At 36.7% G+C, this 23693-nt stretch overlaps 1 protein-coding gene and 1 non-coding gene across 3 annotated transcripts in view; one reads left to right on the top strand and one right to left on the bottom strand.

The window, feature by feature from the left end:
- The window catches only part of LOC137614639 (uncharacterized), a 375918-nt gene that overhangs the window by 75981 nt on the left and 276244 nt on the right, over positions 1–23693 (bottom strand). The window lies entirely within an intron of this gene.
- TRNAD-AUC (transfer RNA aspartic acid (anticodon AUC)) lies at positions 21949–22020 on the top strand. Its single transcript has one exon. It is a non-coding gene; the product is annotated as a tRNA-Asp (tRNA).

Raw genomic sequence — 23693 nt, 5'->3', positions numbered from 1 at the left:
CCTCCTCACATTCGAACCATCCTAACGATGTCTCGGTTGTTTAACGTCGGCCACCTTTCAGGGCAAGAGGGGCATGATCTCTCCAAGCCAGGTTTGGCCAGCCGACACCGGTTTTGTTGCTGGGTGTGCCGTGAGGTTTGGATAATAAATACCAAAAGGAACCACTGTGTTTGTCAAACCCTGACTGAAGCATTTTTTGTAGAATAAAAGATGATATAATTTCAAGGCTGTAACTTTGGTACCTGAAGTTGACAGTTGACATGTATAGGAGAGATTTTCAACTGACATCTGATCAAAGATGGTTAGGATACTCGAACAACACTAACAACTTGCAGTCCTCGATAGTATAGTGGTGAGTATCCCCGCCTGTCACGCGGGAGGCCGGGGTTCGATTCCCCGTCGGGGAGACACAATTATATTTAAAAATCTGTGTTAAATCACGACGCTGACCTATTCAAAATAATTAGCGAAGTAATTAGAGCATTGTCTTACTAAAGATGATATGATAAACACAATAATAACATTTAAAAAATTAAGAAAGCCACGTCAACATTACTGGTGTTACCTCAGGTCATAGGATATTTTCTACGACGGTGCAGTTGAAGTGACCTTTATTTCTAAAATGATCTCTTCCTAGATTTGTGGAAATTTGGATCTAATTACTGTAACATCAAAAGTATTCCAGATAGATTTTGACTATTTTATGACAAAATAAATGGAACTGATGAAAATCTATAATTATATCAGATCATCATCATCAACATCTCCTACGCCTATTGACGCAAAGGGCCTTGGTTAGATTTCGCCAGCCGTCTCTGTCTTCAGCTTTTAATTCAGTACTTCTCCATTCATCATCTAATACTTCTCGCTTCATAGTCCTTAGCCATGTAGGCCTGGCTCTTCCAATTCTTCTAGTGCCTTGTGGAGCCCAGTTAAACGTTTGGTGAATTAATCTCTCTTGGGGAGTGAGAAGAAAATGCCCAAACCATCTGCATCTACCTCTCATCATGATCTCATCCACAAATGGCACTCGAGTAATCTCTCTTATAGTTTCCTTTCTAATCCTGTCCTGACATTAACTCCCAATATCCTTCTGAGGGCTTTATTCTCAAATCTACTAAATCTATCAGAGATTGTTTAATTGTCATACCATGACTCATGTCCATACAGTAACACCGATGACTAAACTGACATCTAGTCTGATTTTTATTTGCAATTTCAGGAGATTTGATTTCCAAATTCTACTTAATCTAGACTTTGTCTGATTTGCTTTTTTAAATCATTCACTAAATTCTAATTCTAAAGACCCTGTATTGGAGATCATAGTTCCTAAATACTTAAATTATTCTACATCATTAATCCTTTCTCCTTCCAATGACATTCTCGTCATCTTTCTTCTTTTATTTACCTTCAGCCCAACCTCTTGTGATATTTCATGCATTCTGGTAAGTAAGCATTGAAAATCCTGTGATGTTCAGATACACCAGAAAGACATTTTTCCGAAAAACATTTTGCCTCCCCGACGGGGAATCGAACCCCGGCCTCCCGCGTGACAGGCGGGGATACTCACCACTATACTATCGAGGACTAATGTGTGATGGAGAACTATTGTCATAAAATTGGTGTGATGAGGTTGATGTTCGTATAACCAGTTTCAATTTATATATATATATATATATATATATATATATATATATATATATATGATGCAGGATATAATTATTTACCTTCTTGTTGCTGAAGCCACCTGGAAATAGAAATTAAGCTATGACTCCACCAAATAGTTTGTACCCCATGCAAGGAACTCCCCATGAAGAAACAATGAAGGTGTTACCCAGGCCAAAAGGATCTTACGTGCTACTTAAGAGTTATCAGTTAAGGATATAGTCCCTTGTGTCGGTTGTTCATTTGGTGGGGAAGGGAGGGTGGGTGGGTGAGTAGATTTTTATAGATTAGTAAAATTATCTTTTGCCTAAACAAGACGGAATTGATAAATAATCCGTAGATATATTCAATGGACATATTACTATTTGTTATTTATTCCTATTATCCCATTGAAAGCTTTAAATTGCAATGCAACACACCTCACAAAAAAGGATAATTTACTATTCGCTGAGGCATTTAATTTCGTGATATTCTCTTAAAAAAAATTGAAATTAACATGCCACTTGTTAGGGTGATATGAAAATTATTCAGAAATATATGCTAATCCTTAACAATCTGGAGTTATCCGAATGACATCCATCTAAATAAGAAATAAATAAGTAAAACATATTGTAGTAGGTTAATCCTCGATAGTATAGTGGTGAGTATCCCCGCTTGTCACGCGGGAGGCCGGGGTTCGATTCCCTGTCGGGATGAAACAGATATGCTAGAAGCACTTCCTAATGCAGATGATGTATAAACAGTAATTACCCAATTAGAGACGATGTGATAAACAGAATAATACACAGTGGGATAAGAAATGTGTATATTACCAGCTGACTTAAAGTCAACATAATCAGAAATTTTTGTTAATAAAATAAACATTAAAAAACGGTGAAGTCAAGCTATTTTGTAGAAGCTAATCTTATGGCTGAAACTATTTGTTTGCTCTAACGTTTAAAAGTCGTATATCAATGCAAAATTTATAGATAAATATAATTACATAACAAATTGGTCAAATGACCCGACAGCCTGACACTGTTGCCGAGGAGGCTATTCACTTGGTAGGTTGGGGAAACCTGCAGTTGCAATAATAATGAATTGATGATTAAAATAGGTTTGGCAGCAAGAGGGAAGAAGACGGGGCAATGAAGAAAAGTAAAAGGCATTACAATGGGTGCAACTAGGGGGAGGCAAAGGGACACTACAAACTGCAAAGAACCATGCACAATGCCTACAGTGTGCCACAAGAGTTGCACTATCCCTATGGAAAATAGAAGAGATAGCCTTTCAAGGATAAACTTCGAAACTTTGGAAACCAAAATCAAAATCATTCTAAGTAATTGACGAGATGTACGTGAAAGAAACTGGCAGATTAGCAAAAATAGTTAGAACCACAACTTATCTAAGCAGTTCTCGATAGTATAGTGGTGAGTATCCCCGCCTATCACGCGGGAGGCCGGGGTTCGATATATCTAGAAGTATTGTGTGATAACACGATGCTGTCCTGTATACACAAAATAACTAGCGAAATAACTTACTCAAGACGATGTGCTGACCACAAAGGAACAAGAAAACCATGTCAACATTGCTGGTGCTACCTGGGGTCAGATATTTTCTAAAACGATGAAGTTGAGATGTCCTCTTTTTAAATATGACCTCTTCCTAGATTTGTGAGAATTTGGTTCCAATTCATGAGTAAACCAAATAATTTTTTTTTAATGAATTTTTTCTCTACTATAACAGTTTTGACAGCACGGATTAAAAAAAAAATATAATGCTTTAGACAGCACCAACTTGAAAAAGAAAACACCTATTCAACACTGCAAATCCTGAATGCTCACCGACTTCAAAATGACAGAGTTGATTTTGACTAAATTCTAACTCTAATCGCCTATTTTTCTCTTACTGTTTTAAGTCTTACATTAAATTAGACACTATTCTTGGGATACAACAAAAACCTTTAAGAGAAATAATAATTTGCAATAAACGTTGAAATTGAAAACCAAAAAATCTAGTGTAGGAGATAGCACAAACATCATGCTAATGATGATACAAGCGTCAATATTGGTACACTAGTTCTGCAGGTCACACTAATCAAATCTGACCTATTAGCCAATTGGAAATACAACATGGCGGCCATTTTTTAAAGATGGCCGCAAATTATCCGCAAGAAATTGACTTCTGCTAAGAAGTATTTGTAGTTGTTCGAATAGCGTGATTTAGGTATGGATTCCTGTTTTCAAGGCTACAAAAGTAGATTTAATCTTTATAAAGCACACTTCACACATTTCCCCAAGAAATTTACTGTATATAAGTAAACTTATGCATATTTTTCAGGATTTTATGGTTTGTAAAGCATAACGACACATTTCTCACAAATTTTCTCATTGCAGATCAGTGGCATAAAACACATCAGATCGCATGCTAAACTAGATGAGGGTAGCACAAGCTTTTGGTTTTAAGACGAGTGAATCAAGATTAATGAGTAAAAACCTGATTTAAAATAAAATCATATAAAATTTCATAACCAGAATCTGAGGATTTCTAAACACTAAAATGGAATTTTTCAAAATCAAATTGTAGAAATTATATAATATATTAGACGCCACATTCATGGTTGGATAACTGTGACATCTAAATAACTTGTAAGAGGTAAAAAAATATATTTTATTGGAATGAACGTGAGTGTTAACTGCCTGCATTCTGTGAAGGCATGTGAAATAAAATAAAAAAATAAAACAAATCACCAAAGCGAAAAGTTGACACCAACATATAAAAGTAGTAGTAAACATTGTTTTACAAACAAACCCTACCTCCAAATAAGATGTCAACCAACTAGCTCCACAAAACTTTATTTTGGACTACTACTTTTTATGACAGCAATTATTATAATTCCTAAATAAATGCAAGGTGTACAGATACATTTCATTACATAACAATTGGGTCATATGAACTGGCACTGTTGCCGGGGAGGCCATTCGAGGGGTTGCTGTGGGAAGCCATCTTTTAGACTACTCGAGCCAACCTTACTTTAAGAAGTCCTCGATAGTATAGTGGTGAGTATCCCCGCCTGTCACGCGGGAGGCCAGGATCGATTCCCCGTCGGGGAGGAACAAATCATTTTACAGGGCCTAACATGTAAGTGTATGATTAATCTGAGTAATTGCTAATGGTCCAGTTCTAAACTGGTATATTTATGTTATGACTGAAATAAAAGAAACTAATAAAGAACCTTCAGACATGTTAAATGCACATGGCAGATCTCATAAAAAGCACGTTTGTTCCCAAAAATCTTTACCTCCCCGACGGGGAATCGAACCCCGGCCTCCCGCGTGACAGGCGGGGATACTCACCACTATACTATCGAGGACTGCTGATAAATAGAGCATTATTACAGCAAAATCTGCGACCTGCGTGTTGCTGCAGATATGAATATGAACAGTTCCAAAACTTTTACATACAAAATATATTACTATCAACTGTCTTCCTTCTGAAGCCAACCAACTATAAAACTTGTATCAATAATTCCGCCAAACGATTTACCGTGAAAAGAAATCCCCTTAAAGAAAGAAATCATATTTTCTATTTGCAAGTCATTAGTGTAGGTATACTGTATAATGCATTTGTATAATTTGCTAATGGGGGGGGGGGGCAGGGGAATAGATTTTCACAGACTATTATAATTATTATCTTTTGCCTAAACACGATGGAATTGATAAAGAATCCGTGGGTATACTAAGTTTTTATTATTATTATTATTATTATCATCAGCATCTTTATAAAAACATTACATGTGAATGAAAAAAAAAAAATTTAAGAGAATAAATTTCAACTCGCAGAGGGATTTAAATTAAAAATGATCGAAATTGGCATGTCACTTGTTAGGGTAATAAGAAGGAGGTTCTTCAGAAATACATGACACTCCTCACCGATCTCAAGTCACCCAAATGACGGCCATCTAAATAAGAAGTAAATAATCAAAACATTTGTCTCAAATTTAGTCCTCGATAGTATAGTGGTGAGTATCCCCGCCTGTCACGCGGGAGGCCAGGGTTCGATTCCCCGTCGGAGAGACACAACTACATTTAGAAGTATTGTGTGACATCACGATGCTGACATATACAAAATAGTTAGTGAATTAACTAGATAGAATCTTGTCGTATTGAAGACAATGTAATAAACACAATGATATCAATCAAAGGAATAAGAAAGCCACGTCAACATTACTGGTTTACCTGGGTTCAACGATGAAGTTAACATGAACTCTTCATAGATTTGGAAGAATTAATCTATATAGTTTTTGTTTTAGAATATTTTTGCAGCACCGATTTAAGACGAGAAAACACCTGATTTTGACCAAATTCTAAGTCTAATTGCCTACTTTTCTTTTACTGTTTTAAGTCCTACACTAAATTGGATACTATTTTTGGGATCCAGAAAATGTCATTGACAGAATTGATACTTTGCAATCAATATTGAAATTTAAAACCAAAATTATTAGTGTAAGAGAGAACAGAGAAATGCAAGCATCAACATTGGTACATTAACTCTACAAGTCATACTGATCAAGCCTGGCCTATTAGCCAACTGAAAAGCCAAGATGGCCGACATTTTTCAAGATGGCCGCCAAATTATCCGTTCGAAGTCGTGTCATACTTAACAAAGAATTGAAACCCCCTTTGGGGTCATGTGAACGACCTCTTCTGCTGCCGTCGCTTGAGAATAGACATAGCCTCAGCTCCCAGTGGCGACAAACGTCTGTTGCCCTCTCATTTCTGTTGACGAGGACCTTTTCCTGTCTCCTCTTTGTTCTTACAGAATGGTGGGAAGACTACAGCCAGGAGACCTGTGCAAACTGCTTGGAAACAGCAAACCCCTACCTTGAAACCCCTAGGTAAGATGAAACCTACCCCATGACGCCCCAAAGGACCATGTCTTGATAGTCTGCCACATCTAGGGCAGTTCGAGGAGAGCCATGATCGAAGGCTCCCATCACTCCATTGTGCTAAGGGCACCCAAGTTAACCTTTTGATTTGGACTTATACTTTAGTGTTATGTAAAGTAACCAGTAAATACTAGTCTCCCTGCTGTAGTCTTGCCCAGGAATTATGATGTGTATCAAAGTATTGTACGAGCACCTGTTGATGATTATCAAGAAAGTATAACATATAAACAATGTTCGGATGCTATCCAGGATTATTAATATTGATAAAGTAATTGAAGTGCTCAAGATCAATGGTGTAGAATTCTTCATTGAAAATACAAGTAAGTTTGAAAGATCAGATTCTCCTCTGACTTATCCCGTTTCCTGAATTAAACTTTTAGAAATAATTTGTCTGTGTTGGGACAAATATTGGTGGCATTTTAGCTGGATATCTTTCAACTTAGTGGAAATACAAAATTACAACATATGTGTATAGGAACACGACAATTTGTACACTGAAGTCGACGAAACCGTCGGAGTCCTACATCATGTCGTAAGGACGCAAGGAGAACCTGTACACAGTGGAACATCGACGGGCAGAGAGAGACCAGCACGGCAGGGCGCATACCAAAACAGCCCTTCACTAGAAGATGGGTTCAAACCCCGGGCCAGAGGGAATGGAAGACAGCGACTACAGCAACTTTCCTCCTATTTTGGAGTATGTACCCATTTTTGAAGACACAGAGCCACAACAAGGGCGAAGATTTATATCGAACTCCCCATGAAGAAACAATAATGATATTACTTAGGCCACAAGAATCTTACGTGCTATTTACGAGTTATCAATTAAGGATATAGTCCCTTGTGTTGGTTGCTCATGTGGTGGGGAAGGGAGGGCGGGTGGGTGGGTGAGTAAATTTTTATAGATTAGCAAAATCCTCTTATGCCTAAGCAAGATGGAATTGATAAATAAGTCGTAGCTATGTTTAATAATTGAAATATTACTATTTGTTAGTTAATCCTATTATCCTATTGAAAGCTTTAAATTAAAATGCAACACCCCCACAATAAAGTAGGATAATTTTCTACTCACCGAGGCATTTAATTTCGTGATGTTCTCTTAAAATACATTGAAATTACCTTGCCACTTGTTTGGGTGATAAGAAAATTATTCAGAAATATGCCACTCTTTAACAATCTGGAGTTATCCGAATGACATTCATATAATTAAGAAATAAATAATTATAGTGGTGAGTATCCGTGCCAATCATGCGGGAGGCCGGGGTTCAATTCCCCGTCATGGGGTAACAGATATGCTTAGAAGCATTGCGTGATGTAGATGATGTATAAATAGTAATTACCCAATAAGAGACGATGTGATAAACACAATAATACTACAAATAAAACTCAACGGGATAAGAAAGCCACGTGAATATATTAACATAATTTATAGTCATCAGAAGCAGAAATTTTCGTTAATAAAATTAACATTCCAATATGGTGAAGTCAAGATATTTAGTAAAAGGTAATCTTACGACAGCAACTATTTGTCTGTTTCTAAGTTTAAAAGTCTTGTATCAATGCAAAATTTATATATAAATATAATTACATAACAATTGGGTCATATGACCAGACAGTTTGACACTGTTCCCAGGGAGGCCATTCAATTGGTAGGTTGGAGAAACCTGCAGTTGCAATAATCATGAATTAATGATTGATATAGGTTTGGCACCAAGAGAGAAAAGTGAGGCAATGAAGAAAAGTAAAAAGATTTACAATGGGTGCAACTAGGGGGAGGCAAAGGACACTACAAACTGCAAAGACCCATGCACAATGCCTACAGTGTGCCATAAGAGGAGAATGCATGAAATACCCTTCAAAAGAGAAACCTGGAACAATAAAACTTGGAAACCGAAATCAAAATTATTCTAAGCAATTGACGTGAAATCAACTGCCATCTGATTAAAGATGGTTATGCTACTCAATCCACTCCTCATAATACACAGTACTTTTCAGGTATTATATAAGTATACTAATGTGTGAAACCCTTTATCCCCAGCCCTGTCTATGAAGTACCTTACCCATTGACTACAGCATTTCAGATCTTCTTCCAAAATCATTTGTATTTCTCAAATGGGGAATCAAAACTAGTCATCCTGCGTAGAGGTAGGGGTATACGTTACCATACAATCGAGGACTGTGCAATGCTTACAGTTTACCACATGGGGTGCAGTGATGGCACTAACTCTATACATAGAAGCATTTTTATAGAATAAAAGATGATACCATTTCAAGTTAATAGCTTTGAAACCTGAAGCAAAATAATTATACAGTTGACATGCATATGAGAGATATTCAACTGGCATCTGATCAAAGATGGTTAGGATACTCGAACTCCTCTCATATCTTGCAGTCCTCGATAGTATAGTGGTGAGTATCCCCGCCTGTCACGCGGGAGATACAAATAATTTTACAAGGGCTGGTGTGCCATTTCATTCTGATTATACTCACTGACCATGGTTGTTTTGGCTAAATTTTCATGGCCGGATGCCTTTTCTGCCGCCAACCCTCCCCATTTACCCAGGCTTGGGACTGGCACCAAGTTGAGGCTGCCTTGCTCCCTTCAGTGGCTGCGGAGACGCCAAGGGAGGGGAAAAGATGTAAACAAAGAAGAAGGAGGTGATCTATTTATGAAATATAGTGTAAAAGTGATGAATATGAGTAATCCCTTAATGGTCCAGAAAGGGGAGGACGATTTTTTTCGACATTAGTATGTTTGTTATGACGAAAATAAATAGAACTGAAGAACACTATACCTCATCACCAGCTTAATCATAATGTGTCTCCCCGACGGGGAATCGAACCCCAGCCTCCCGCGTGACAGGTGGGGATACTCACCACTATACTATAAAGGACTACTGATGAAGGGATAATTATTTCAGTAAAATCGGCGCTACCAGTTCCAAAAGATTTACATATAAAATAAAATTACATCTACCGACTTTCTGAAGGCAACTAGCTATGTATAACTTACAAATGACCCAGCCAAACAATTTACAATACGCAGGAAATTCCCTAAAAGAAACCACAATGATACCTAGGCCATAAGGAATTATACTTGCTTTTTACAGGTTATTGGTGTAGGTATACTATATTGTATAATGACTTTGTGTATTTCTGAATGGGGTGGGTGGTAGGGTAGATTTTCACAGATTAATATAATTTTCTTTTGGCTAAACAAGATGAAACTGATAAAGAATCCATTGGTAGGATTAATGGACATACTACAGTGCACTAGTTATTATTGTTATCTTATCAAAAACTTTACATTGGAATAAAAAAAAATCTAGGAGAATAATTTTCTACTTGCAAGGGAATTTAAATTAGTGATATATATACAAATTATACCCGTTAAACGAAAGCAATAACCATTAACTCTTGATATTTAATATAGCAGAAGAAGAAGAAGAAGAAGAAGAAGAAGAAGAAGAAGAAGAAGAAGAAGAAGAAGAAGAAGAAGAAGAAGAAGAAGAAGAAGAAGAAGAAGAAGAAGAAGAAGAAGAAAGAGCTATGCACAAAAAAAAACATTAAGACGCATTTGTAAAAAAAATAAATGAATAAATATCGCACCCCCCCCAAAAAAAAAAACACCTATGATTATTCCTCCATAATCATAAGTGTTTCAGTGCTATAAGCATTGTTCTCGAGAGTAAGTATTAGAAACAAAAGGAGAAAGACTGCATAAACAGGAAAGAAAAAAAATAATTTGAGTAAAAACCGAAGTTGTGAAAAATCGTCAGACAAAAAAGAAAAGCGTATTACATGATACTGCAATTATTTAATGGGGGGAGAGAGAGAGAGAGAGAGAGAGAGAGAGAGAGAGAGAGAGAGATTCGCGTGACACGTACGAGACAGGTGCGAGGCCCAAATTAATTATTTACTTTGCCCCACTGTGAGAGGTAGGTTCCACTTAAAAGAAGAGATAAGGAGAGAAAACATAGGGGCAAGAAGACACAAGAAAATGAGTATTGTGTACATTGAGCGTTCTTCTTATGGATATATTTCGACCTTTCTATATGCAAAATGGTATACCAATAACATTCCCACTGCACTATAAACAAATAGAACTTTCTAGTATTCCACATATTTTATTATCCCAGGCTAAACTCTACCCTTCATTATTCCAGGCAATCTTAGCAATTCTATGGCCTTACAAACCATGGTGTCACCTAGGTTAATTCTCCCCTTGAAAAAAAGAAAATCAATCTATTCATTTCCTTGCACAGTTTCTCTCATTCAGATAAGACGAACACACCATGACCATTCGTTTAACTAAACAATCACCACCTTAATGCAATATCTGGTTTGTAATCATATCAATTCATATCATATACAATATATGTACTATACCCTGGTGAAAGGGTTTGCGTATCGCCATGATCAGCAAAGATTTTCCAACTAATGTTATAGCTTAGATTATAATAATAATAATAATAATAATAATAATAATAATAATAATAATAATAATAATAATAATTAAAATGATAATGATGGGAAAAAAATACCCGTAAACTAATTATGATTAAATGCTACATATAATATAAGTCTATATATATAAATTTATATATATATATATATATATATATATATATATATATATATATATATATATATATATATATATATATATATACAAAGAGAGAGAGAGAGAGAGAGAGAGAGAGAGAGAGAGAGAGAGAGAGAGAGAGAGAGAGAGAGAGAGAGAGAGAGAGATATTAATAAATCATGGTTTTTCATCTTCCTATCCAAGCATTGATCGATTTCCGACCTTTCCGACTCAAATTCAAAAATCAAATCACGTAGTTTATTATTATTATTATTATTATTATTATTATTATTATTATTATTATTATTATTATTATTATTATTATTATTATTATTATTATTATTAGGGCCTATTGAAACCAGAGAAAAAAAAGATAATTTTTCGCGAGTCCTAAACGGCTTCGGGAGAAAATCTTCGTGCATCTCCAAAAGGATTCAGAAGAAATTTCCATAGACTTAGCATGGAATTCTGAATGATTCTAGAAATCTCTGAACGATTTCGGAAGAAAATCTTCCTGAATCTCCTCTCCAAATGACTTCTGAAGAAATAGCCGTAGACTTAGCATAGAGTTCTGAATGACTCCAGAACGGAATCTTCCCTGAGCAGTTCTGAACGGCTCCGCCCCGGATTCCAAAAGACTTCTGAAGACCTGATCTCTCTCTCTATATTTTTTTTAAACATACCTTGCAACACCTCACGATCTGTATGTACTGTAGCTATGGAAGTTTACGCAGTGAACATTAGGAGGAGGATTTCACTTTACTCACAGAGCTCGCGTTCTGGCGGAACAGGTAACTGACTGTGAGAATTTTGTTACAGCTACAGGATGATAGTTTGGATAGGTGCTGCCGAAGTTGGCGAGCTTTGAAGATCATCATGTAAGCGCCTTGAAGGATAATTTGCTTGCGGTTTAGCGACGATGTCCTATAATTGAATTGCATTGGTGCAAAGTGGTGAGCGACGTGTGTTTCTTCAAAATTCGGCATTGAAGATAGAACATATCAGGACGGCATTGGTAAATATATTGTGTAGCTCTTCGTTGACTTTATTATGATGGCATATAGTGTATGCCGAGATATCAATAGCATCCATGTCTTTACCCATCGCCCTTATAGGTAAAGACATGAAAGCCATCGATTTCAACAAGGAATCTGACGAACCGAGGACAAACAGCACTGAAAAGTCTCTTGAAATCTCGCAGACAGGCGAACTAAGCAAAGAAGATCTTGAAAAACTATAAAAGACAGAAGAGAATAGAGATGGAAAGCCTTTATAAAAAGAAGTATAAAAAATAGCCTTTAATTATAGAGGTACGTCACCTAAAAACTGAGGTTAAATAGCCTCTACTATTAGCGGTTAGTCGCCATAAAACAGAGGTCTCAAAGAGCCTCTAGTGCTAGAAATAAAGCACCCAAAAATAAAGGTCAAAGAGCTTTTAATGTTAGAGGTAGGGGGATTAAAATAAAGGTCAAAGAAACTCTAATGCTAGAGTATAGCACCTCATAATAGAGGTCAAAGATCCTCTAATGCTAAAAGTAAGGAGCCTTAAAATAGAGGTCAAAAACCCTCTAATGCTAAAAGTAAGGAGCCTCAAAATAGAGGCCAAAGACCCTTTAATGCTAAAAGTAAGGAGCCTCAAAATAGAGGTAAAAGAACCTCTAATACTAAAAGTAAGGAACCTCAAAACAGAGGTCAAAGACCCTCTAATGCTAAACGTAAGAAGCCTCAAAATAGAGGTCAAAGACCCTCTAATGCTCAAAGTAAGGAGCCTCAAAATAGAGGTCAAAGAGCCTCTAATGCTGAAAGTAAAGAGCCTCAAAATAGAGGTCAAACAGCCTCTAATGCTAAAAGTAAGAAGCCTCAAAATAGAGGTCAAAGAGCCTCTAATGCTAAAAGTAAGGACCCTCAAAATAGAGGTCAAAGAGCCTCTAATGCTAAAAGTAAGGAGCCTCAAAAAACAGGTCAAAGACACTCTAATGCTAAAAGTAAGGAGCCTCAAAACAGAGGTCAAAGAGCCTCTAATGCTAAAAGTAAGGAGCCTCAAAATAGAGGTGAAAGAACCTCTAATGCTAAACATAAGAAGCCTCAAAAGAGGTCAAAGACCCTCTAATGCTAAAAGTAAGGAGCCTCAAAATAGAGGTCAAAGACCCTCTAATGCTAAAAGTAAGGACCCTCAAAATAGAGGTAAAAGAGCCTCTAATGGTATAAGTATGGAGCCTCAAATTAGAGGTCAAAGAGCCTCTAATGCTAATAGTGAGGAGCCTCAAAATAGAGGTCAAAGAGCCTCTAATGCAAAAAGTAAGGAGCCTCAAAATAGAGGTCAAACACCCACTAATGCTAAAAGTAAGGAGCCTCAAAATAGAGGTCAAAGAGCCTCTAATGCTATAAGTAAGGAGCCTCAAATTAGAGGTCAAAGAGCCTCTAATGCTAAAAGTAAGGAGCCTCAAAATAGAGGTTAAAGAGCCTCTAATGCTAAAAGTAAGGAGCCTCAAAATAGGTCAAAAAGCCTCTAATGTTAAATGTAAGGAGCCTCAAAACAGAGGTCAAAGACCCTATAATGCTAAAATTAAAGAGCTTCAAAATAGAGGTCAAAGAGAGACTAATGCTAAAAGTAAGGAACATCAAAACAGAGGTCAAAGACCCTCTAATGCTAAAAGTAAGGAGCCTCGGAATAGAGGTCAAAGAGCCTTTAATGCTAAAAGTAAGGAGCCTCAAAATAAGAGGTTAAATACCCTCTAATGCTAAACGTAAGGAGCCTCAAAATAGAGGTCAAATACCCTCTAATGCTAAACGTAAGGAGCCTCAAAATAGAGGTCAAAGACCCTCTAATGCTAAACGTAAGGAGCCTCAAAATAGAGGTCAAATACCCTCTAAAGCTAAACGTAAGGAGCCTCAAAATAGAGGTCAAATACCCTCTAATGGTAAACGTAAGGAGCCTCAAAATAGAGGTCAAAGAGACTCTAATGCTAAAAGTAAGGAACCTCGAAATAGAGGTCGAAGACCCTCTAATGCTAAAAGTAAGGAGCCTCAAAATAGAGGTCAAATACCCTCTAATGCTAAACGTAAGGAGCCTCAAAATAGAGGTCAAAGACCCTCTAATGCTAAACGTAAGGAGCCTCAAAATAGAGGTCAAATACCCTCCAATGCTAAACGTAAGGAGCCTCAAAATAGAGGTCAAAGATCCTCTAATACTATAAGTAAGGAACATCAAAACAGAGGTCAAAGACCCTCTAATGCTAAAAGTAAGGAGCCTCGAAATAGACGTCAAAGACTCTCTAATGCTAAACGTAAGGAGCCTCAAAATAGAGGTCAAAGACCTTCTAATGCTAAAAGTAAGGACCCTCAAAATACAGGCCAAAGACCCTTTAATGCTAAAAGTAAGGAGTCTCAAAATAGAGGTCAAAGACACTAATGCTAAAAGTAAGGAGCCTCAAAATAGAGATCAAAGACCCTCTAATGCTAAAAGTAAGGACCCTCAAAATAGAGGTCAAAGACCCTCTAATGCTAAAAATAAGGAGCCTCAAAATAGAGGTCAAAGACTCTCTAATGTTAAAAGTAAGGACCCTCAAAATAGAGGTCAAAGACCCTCTAATGCTAAAAGTAGGACCCTCAAAATACAGGTCAAAAACCCTCTAATGCTAAAAGTAAGGAACATCAAAACAGAGGTCAAAGACCATCTAATGCTAAACGCAAGGAGCCTCGAAATAGATGTCAAAGACCCCCTAATGCCAAAAGTAAGGACCCTCAAAATACAGGTCAAAGACCATCTAATGCTAAAAGTAAGGAGTCTCAAAATAGAGGTCAAAGACACTCTAATGCTATAAGTAAAGAGCCTCAAAATAGAGGTCAAAGACCCACTAATGCTAAAAGTAAGGACCCTCAAAATAGAGGTCAAAGACCTTCTAATGGTAAAAGTAATTAGCCTCAAAATAGAGGTCAAAGACTCTCTATTGCTAAAAGTAATGAGCCTCAAAATAGAGGTCAAAGACCCTCTAATGCTAAAAGTAAGAAGCCTCAAAATAGAGGTCAAAGACCCTCCAATGCTAAAAGTAAGGAGTCTCAAAATATAGGTCAAAGAGCCTCTAATACTAAAGTACGAAGCTTCACAATAGGATGTCAAAGAGCCTCTATTACTAAAAGTAAGGAGCCTTAAAATAGAGGTCAAAGAGACTCTAATGCTAAAAGTAAGGAGCCTCAAAATTGAAGTCAAATACTCTCTTATGCTAAACTAAGGAGCCTTAAAATAGAGGTCAAAGACCCTCTAATGCTAAAAGTAAGGAGCCTCGAAATAGAGGTCAAAGACCCTATAATGCTAAAAGTAAGGAGCCTCAAAACAGCGGTCAAAGACCCTATAATGCTAAAAGTAAGGTGCCTCAAAATAGAGGTTAAAGACTCTCTAATGCTAAAAGTAAGGACCCTCAAAATAGAGGTCAAAGACCCTATAATGCTAAAAAGTAAGGAGCCTCAAAATATAGGTCAAGGAGCCTCTAATGCTAAACTAAGGAGCCTCAAAATAAAGGCCAAAGACCCTCTAATACTAAAAGTAAGGAGCCTCAAAATAGAGGCCAAAGACCCTATAATGCTAAAAGTAAGGAGCCTCAAAATAGAGGTCAAAGACCCTATAATGCTAAAAGTAAGGAGCCTCAAAATAGAGGTCTAAGGGCCTCTAATGCTAAACTAAGGAGTCTCAAAATAGAGGTCAAAGACCCTCTAATACTGAAAGTAAGGAGCCTCAAAATAGAGGTCAAAGACCCTATAATGCTAAAAGTAAGGAGCCTCAAAATAGAGGTCAAAGACCCTATAATGCTAAAAGTAAGGAGCCTCAAAATAGAGGTCAAAGACCCTATAATGCTAAAAGTAAGGAGCCTCGAAATAGAGATCAAAGACCCCCTAATGCTAAAAGTAATTAGCCTCAAAATAGAGGTCAAAGAGATTCTAATGCTAAAAGTAAGGAGCCTCGAAATAGAGGTCAAAGACCCTCTAATGCTAAAAGTAAGGAGCCTCAAAATAGAGGTCAAAGACTGTCTAATGCTAAACGTAAGGAGCCTCGAAATAGAGGTCAAATACCCCCAAATGCTAAAAGTAGGGAGTCTCAAAATAGAGGTCAAAGAGCCTCTAATGCTAAACGTAAGGAGCCTCAAAATAGAGGTAAAAAACCCTCTAATGCTCAAAGTAAGGAGCCTCAAAATAGAGGTAAAAGAGCCTCTAATGCTAAAAGTAAGGAGCCTAAAAATAGAGGTCAAAGAGCCTCTAATGCTATAAGTATGGAGCCTCAAAATAGAGGTCAAAGAGCCTCTAATGCTAGAGGTAAAGCACTTCAAATTAGAGATCAAAGATTAAATGACAGGACAGGATTAGAAATGAAACTAAGAGAGATTACTCGAGCGCCACATATGGATGAGATCATGGTGAGGGGTAGATGGAGATGGTTTGGGGATGCTCTTTGTTCTCTCTAAGAGACATTAGTTCACCAAACTTTAAACTGGCCTCCATAAGGCACTAGAAGAGTTGGAAGACTCAGGACTATAAAGCACGAAGTAGGATATTGTCATTGGAGAAGTAATGAATTAAAAGCTGAAGATAGAGACGACTAGCGAAATCTAATTGAGGCCCTTTGCGTCAATAGGCGTGGGAGGAGATGATGATGATGATATGTGGGCAGTGGCTTCAAGCATCTAGCTCAAGGCGAGTCACTTAGCCTTCTTCTTCCTCTAAAAATCCTTTTGTTGCTCTACCAATGCAAAATAATGGACGATCCTTAATATCTTCCAAAATAATTTGAATTTCTTTTTTATTTCTTTTATTTTAGGTATAAATAAATCCTTATCATTCACTATCGGGACTATCCTAGCAGTTCAATTATCACCATTTATTACCCTGGTCAATTTAGATTTTATTTGTATTTATTAGTGTTTGCAGACATTTTTTCTTAAAGAATCGAGGGATATTTGGTTGCTTTGTATTTCCATGATTTGTCATGTTTCTATCTCTCTTTCTTTGCGTTTTTCCTTTTATTTTTCTTCATTTCATCTTTTTTTCTTAAATCTTCGATTATATCCCTTTCGTTTTGTAGGTAAAAGTATCTCTTTGATGGCTCGTTCATAGTATGAGGTAACAATGATAAGAATAAAATGGATAGGTACAACTTAGGACGAATATTGTTTATGGGATCAGCTTTGCCCCTCCTTGATGTATCTATCATGCTGTTCACTCTAATGTTGCTCCATTTAAGACCTTATCAAAAAAGCAACATGATAGTTATCAACATGGAAATTAACAGGAACAGTGAAAAATATATTCTATTTCGATTCCTGAAATTTTCATTTGGATATGTGAATTATAATAGGAACAATGTAAATAGAAGAGGTTTTTTTTAGATATTTCTAGCATTTGGGTTGAAACCCCTCTCGAGGATGTTACCATGTTTTGGTCAATGTTTTTGAAGGTTTCACCCCCTGAGTGTCAACAGCTTTAAGAGTGTCCCCAGTATTAAATAACTTTTTGAAAATCATATCATAACCATCGAGCTAGAAAGAAACTTTTTTTTTTTTTAATGTAACTCTCAGGGTGTCACTCACTTTTAAGGTGTCACCTTGGGCAGACCCCTTTTACTGCACCCCTTATGTCTTATTTTGAATTTTTATGATTACAGATATGCATATTTATACATAATAGTATATTTGTGTGGTCGAATACAAAGTTTGATTTACATATTCATATAGTAAGGCAAAATTGGGCAGTTTTCAAAACCATGGTCAGGCAAACTTTTCATCTTTTTCTTGGCGAGGCAAAATTGGGCAGTTTTGAAAACCGTGGTAAGGCAAAATTGGACAGGCAAACTTCTCACCTTTTTCTTGGCGAGGCAAAATTGGACAATCTTGGATTACGGACACAAAAATTTATGTAAATCTATAATTTTTTTCTAGCATATTTATATTGATATGGACCACGAATTGTCATAGTTTGTCCAACTGAGCGTTGGCGCTTAACGGAGATACTGACCTGTCCAAAATTGCCTCACTGTCCAAAATTGCCTCACTGTCCAAAATTGCCTCACTGTCCAAAATTGCTCCACTGTCCAAAATTGCTCCACTGTCCAAAATTGCTCCACTGTCCAAAATTGCCTCACTCTGAGATATTTTTTTTATTACTCTAATACGAGAATTTCTAATTCTTTGATGATTATGAAACAAGGCATTTTTATAGATGATACCTCCCTCTCTTGAAAACATGTTTGGTATTTGGTCATAAATTATTAATATAGATTTTGTACAAAGGTTACTAAAAAGGTGTCCAAAATTGCCTCACCCTACTATACTATTCAAAATGATCCAAATTGGAATGGCACTTGTTAAGGTAATATGAAGGAAGTTCTTCAGAAATATATGGGACTCATCAACAATTTGGAGTCGCCCAAGGGCGGCCATCTAAATAAGAAATAAATAATCAAAACATGTATTCCTTATTTAGTTCTCGATAGTATATTTGTGAGTATCCCCGCCTGTCACGCGGGAGGCCGGGGTTCGATTCCCCGTCCGGGAGACACAATTGGATTTAAAAATGTCCGACCTGTACAAATTTATTAACGAAGTAATGAGAACCTTATCTTAACTAAAGACGAGGTGATAAACACAATAATAACACTAAAAGAAAAAATAAGAAAGCCACATCAACATTGCTAGTGTTACCTGGGGTCATCAGATACTTTCAAAAACGGTGCAGTTGAAGTGACCTTTATTTCTAAAATGACCTCTTCCTAGATTTGTGAAAATTTGGTTCCAATTACTTTAGCATCAAGAGTAACCCAGATAGTTTTAGACTAAGATAAATGGAACTGATGAAAAGCTATAGTTGTATCAGATACACACGCTATATATTATCAGCAAAAAGCCATTTTTCCGAAAAACACTTTGCCTCCCCGACGGGGAATCGAACCCCGGCCTCCCGCGTGACAGGCGGGGATACTCACCACTATACTATCGAGGACTGATTTATGAAAGAGAACTATTCTAATGAAATTGGTGTGATGAGGCTGTTGTGCATATGATCAGTTCCAAACATTTTTTATATAATGCAATATATAATTATTTACCGTCTTGTTCCTGAAGCCAACTGGAAATAGAAATTAAGCAATGGCTCCACCAAACAATTTGTACCCCATACAAGGAACTCCTCATGAAGAAGCAATGATAATATTACTCAGGCCACAAAGATCTTACGTGCTATTTACGAGTTATCAGTGTAGGATAGGAGGCATTTGGGTCGGTTGTTCACGTGGTGGGGCGGGGAGGGTGGGTGGGTGAGTAGATTTTTATAGAGTAGTAAAATTATCTTATGCCTAAACAAGATGAAATTGATAAATAACCCATAGATAAGTTTAATGAACATATTACTATTTGTTAGTTATTCCTATTATCCTATTGAAAGAATTAAATTGAAATGCCCCCTCCCCCACCAAAAAAAAGGAACTTCCCATGAAGAATCAATAATAATATTACTTAGGGCACACTTGTTGGTACGGGCCTTAGAGAGTGTTGGCTATAATACAAGATCTGTATAAAATAATTACAGAAATAACTAGAATCATACTTAAGACGATGTGTTGAACACAATAATAACAATCAAAGTGAATCACGTTAACATTACTGGTGTTACCGGGTGTCATCAGATATTTTCTAAAACGGGAAAGTTGAGGTGACCTTTATTATTAACAGACCTCTTCCTAGAGTTGTGAGAATTTGGTTCCAATTACCACAGCATCAAGAGTAATCCAGATAGTTTTTCTCAATATTTTTTTCTACTATAATTAGTTTGGGCAGCACAGACTTAAAAAACGAATATAATAGTTTTGACAGAAAAGGTTTAAAAAAATAATATAATAGTTTTGGCAGCACTGATTTAAAAATAATGTAATAGTTTTGGCAGTACTGATTCAAAACAAGAATTCAATAGATTTGACAGAACTGATTTAACAAGGAAAACACCTGGCCATGTCCAAACTGCAAATCTTGAAAGCTCACTGACCTCAAACTTAAACGAGTTGATTTTCGCCAAATTCTAACTCTAACCACCTACTGTTTTAAGTCCTACACTAAATTAGAAACTATTTTTGGGATACAAAACATGCCATTGACAAAAATAATTATTTGCAATAAATGTTGAAACTTAAAACCAAAATAATTAGTGTAGGAGATAACGGGAAAATCTTGCAAATGATGATACAAGCGTCAACATTGGTACACTAGCTTTGCAAGTCATGCTACTCAAATCTGGCCTATTAGCCAACGGAAAATCAAAGCTGGCAGCCATTTTTCAGGATAGCCGCCATTTTTTGCTTAGAAGTATTAATAGTTGTTCAAGTTGCGTGATTTGGGTATGGAATCCTATGTTTTAAAGGCTACTAATGTAGATTTAATTTTTTATAAAGTACAATTGACACATTTTCCTCCAGAAATTTACTGTATATAAGTAAACCTATACCCATATTTCAAGATTTTACTGTTTGTAAAATACACCGACACATTTTTCTCACTCATTTTCTTATTGTAGATACGTAGTAAAACGCACTGGCTCGCGTGCTAAACTAGATGAGGGTAGCACAAGTTTTAACTTTCAAGACGAGTGAATAATTATTAACTGAGTAAAAATCTACAATGAAATAAAATCATATAAATTTCATAACCAGAATCTAAGGATTTAAATACAAAACTAAAATGGGATTCCTGAAAATGAAATTGTAGAAATAATATAAAATATGGGACGCCACATTCATGGTTGGACAACAGTGACATTTTATTATTATTATCATTATTATTAAAAATTGCTAAGCTACAACCCTAGTTGGTAAAGCAGAATGCTATAAGCCCAGGGGCTCCAACGGGGAAAATAGCCCAGTGAGGAATGGAAACAAGGAAAAAGAAAATATTTAAAGAACAGTAACATTAAAATAAATATTTCCTGTATACACTTTAAAAACTTTAACAAAACATGTGGAAGAGAAATGAGATCGAACAGTGTGCCCGAGTGTACACTTAAGCAAGAGAACTCTAACCCCAGACAGTGGAAGACCATGGTGCAGAGGCTATGGCACTACCCAAGACTAGAGAACAATGGTTTGATTTTGTAATGTCCTTCTCTTAGAAGAGCTGCTTCCCATAGCTTAAAGTCTCTTCTACCCTTACCAAGAGGAAAGTGGCCACTGAATAATTACAGTGCAATAACTTGAGAGAAGAATTATCTGGTAATCAAGAGTGCTGTCAGGTGTATGAGGACAGAGGAGAATATGTAAAGAATAGGCCAGACTATTCGGTATATGTGTAGGGAAATGGAAAATGAATCGTAACCAGAAAGAATGATCCAAATTTCCTTGTAAAAGGAAAAAAGAAAAATCATACAGTACTGGAGTGGGCGCCAGTGTTAAATTAATTGCCTGTCATTCTGTGAATGCATCTAAAATAAGAAAATGAAAAAAAACACCAAAGAAGTGATAAGTTGACACCAACATATAAAAGTAGTAGTAAACATTGTATTACAAACAAACCCCGACTCCAAACAAGATGTCAACCAACTAGCTCCACAAAACTTCATTTTGGAAAACTACTTTTTAAGACAACAATTACTATAAGTCCTAAATAAATGCAAGATGTATAGATACATTTTATTACATAACAATTGGGTCATATGAACTGGCACTGCTGCCGGGGAGGCCATTCGAGGGGTTGCTGTAGGAAGTCATCTTTTATGATACTCGAGCCACACAAATACTGAGTAGTTCTCGATAGTATAGTGGTGAGTATCCCGGCCTATCACGCGGGAGGCCGGGGTTCGATTCCCCGTCGGGGAGAAGTAATCAATTTTGCAAGAGCAGACATGGCATTTATGAGCTATAGTGCATGTTTAATCTGGGTAATTGTCGATGGTCATCAGGAGGGAGTGATTTTTTTCCAAACTAGTATATTTATGTTATGACTAAAATAAATGGAACTGATAAAGAACCTATAGACATGTTAAATGCACAGGATAGATCTCATTGGAAGCACTTTATTCATTAAAAATCTTTGCCTCCCCGACGGGGAATCGAACCCCGGCCTCACGCGTGACAGGCGGGGATACACCCCATTATACTATCGAGGATGCTGAAAGAGAGATAATCATGCAAGATCAGCGTGCTGCTGCAACCTTTTACAAATAAAATACATTACTATCTACCGTCTTCTTTTTAAAGCCAACCAGCTATAAAAATTGTATCAATAATTCCACTAAACGAAACAAACCTCCATAAAGAAACCACAATAAAACTAATTAAGCCACAAGGAATCATACAAATTATCAATGTGGGTATACTGTATAATAAATTAGTGTAGTTTGCTAATGGGGTAAGGGGGGGGAGAAGATTTTCACAGATTAGTATTATCTTTTGCCTAAACAAGATAGAATTCATAAAGAATCCGCAGATATACTGTGAGATTATTTATTATTAATATTATTCATTATTATTATTATATTTTATTTATTATTATTTAATTTTAACTATTATTATTTCATCTTATTTATTATTTATTTTAATTTAATTTATTATTATCATTATTATTATTATCACGTACAAATAAATAATTTTAAACAAAAGCCAAAAACGTAGAGTAAATGCGCAGGAAGTAGATCGGATGTTGCCGACCTATGACTTTGCTTCCCTGATCCATGGTTTTTGTGGGAAGCAGTTCGAGCCGCTTTCATTATTGCTTGGTATGTGATGACCCAAGCACACGTGTACTGAATCTGTTTCCATGCCAACAGGTACACCGGGGAGAGGGGAAGTACAGTGAGAACCAGTCTGGTCTGGTTACATCACCTGCCACTGCTACCCTTAGGTGATACAAGTCCTCAGACTCCTCAGCAATGAAGGGGAAATAAGAACAAGCAGATTAAGTGAGTCCAAGGCTAGTTAAGTTTGAATCCTACTCGTAAGTGGGCAACCCTCACTAGGCCCACCTGCCATGGTAAGCCTACCTCAACCATGGCGAACGTCCATACGCCTTAAAGCCCCTATTACACGTATCAGGTTTCCAACGGCCAACCTGGCTACGGCGTCGTAGGAAAATTCTGGCTTACGGCTAGAGCTATTACACGTATTTGTACGGCCGGAGGCACGTGGGTCAGGGTGGCACTGTTTGTGGTGGAGTAGTGACATGTCTTATCTCGACGACATTCTCGTCCCTATTGCTCTAGCGTGCTACTTGAAGGTGAAAACAAGAAAAAGGAAGATTTGGTTCAAACAATGGCTGCATAAACGACAAAAATACTCTCATGTTAACTTAATGAAGGAACTACCACTAGAAAAAGATGACTGGTTTAACTACATGCGAATGGATCACGACACATATTTGGAACTCTTAAGTCAGGTATCACCTTTAACAGAAAAAAAGGACACTTGCATGAGAGAAGCAAATAGTCAACATGAGCTTCCTTCAGCCACTCAGACTGATGTCATACCATATGGTGAGCAATTACACGCTACGT

The sequence above is a fragment of the Palaemon carinicauda genome, chromosome 21 (genome assembly GCF_036898095.1).
Source record: "Palaemon carinicauda isolate YSFRI2023 chromosome 21, ASM3689809v2, whole genome shotgun sequence".
Taxonomy (NCBI): Eukaryota; Metazoa; Arthropoda; class Malacostraca; order Decapoda; family Palaemonidae; genus Palaemon; species Palaemon carinicauda.
The sequence above is the reverse complement of the archived record's forward strand: the minus strand, read 5'-3'. Positions and strand labels throughout refer to the sequence as shown.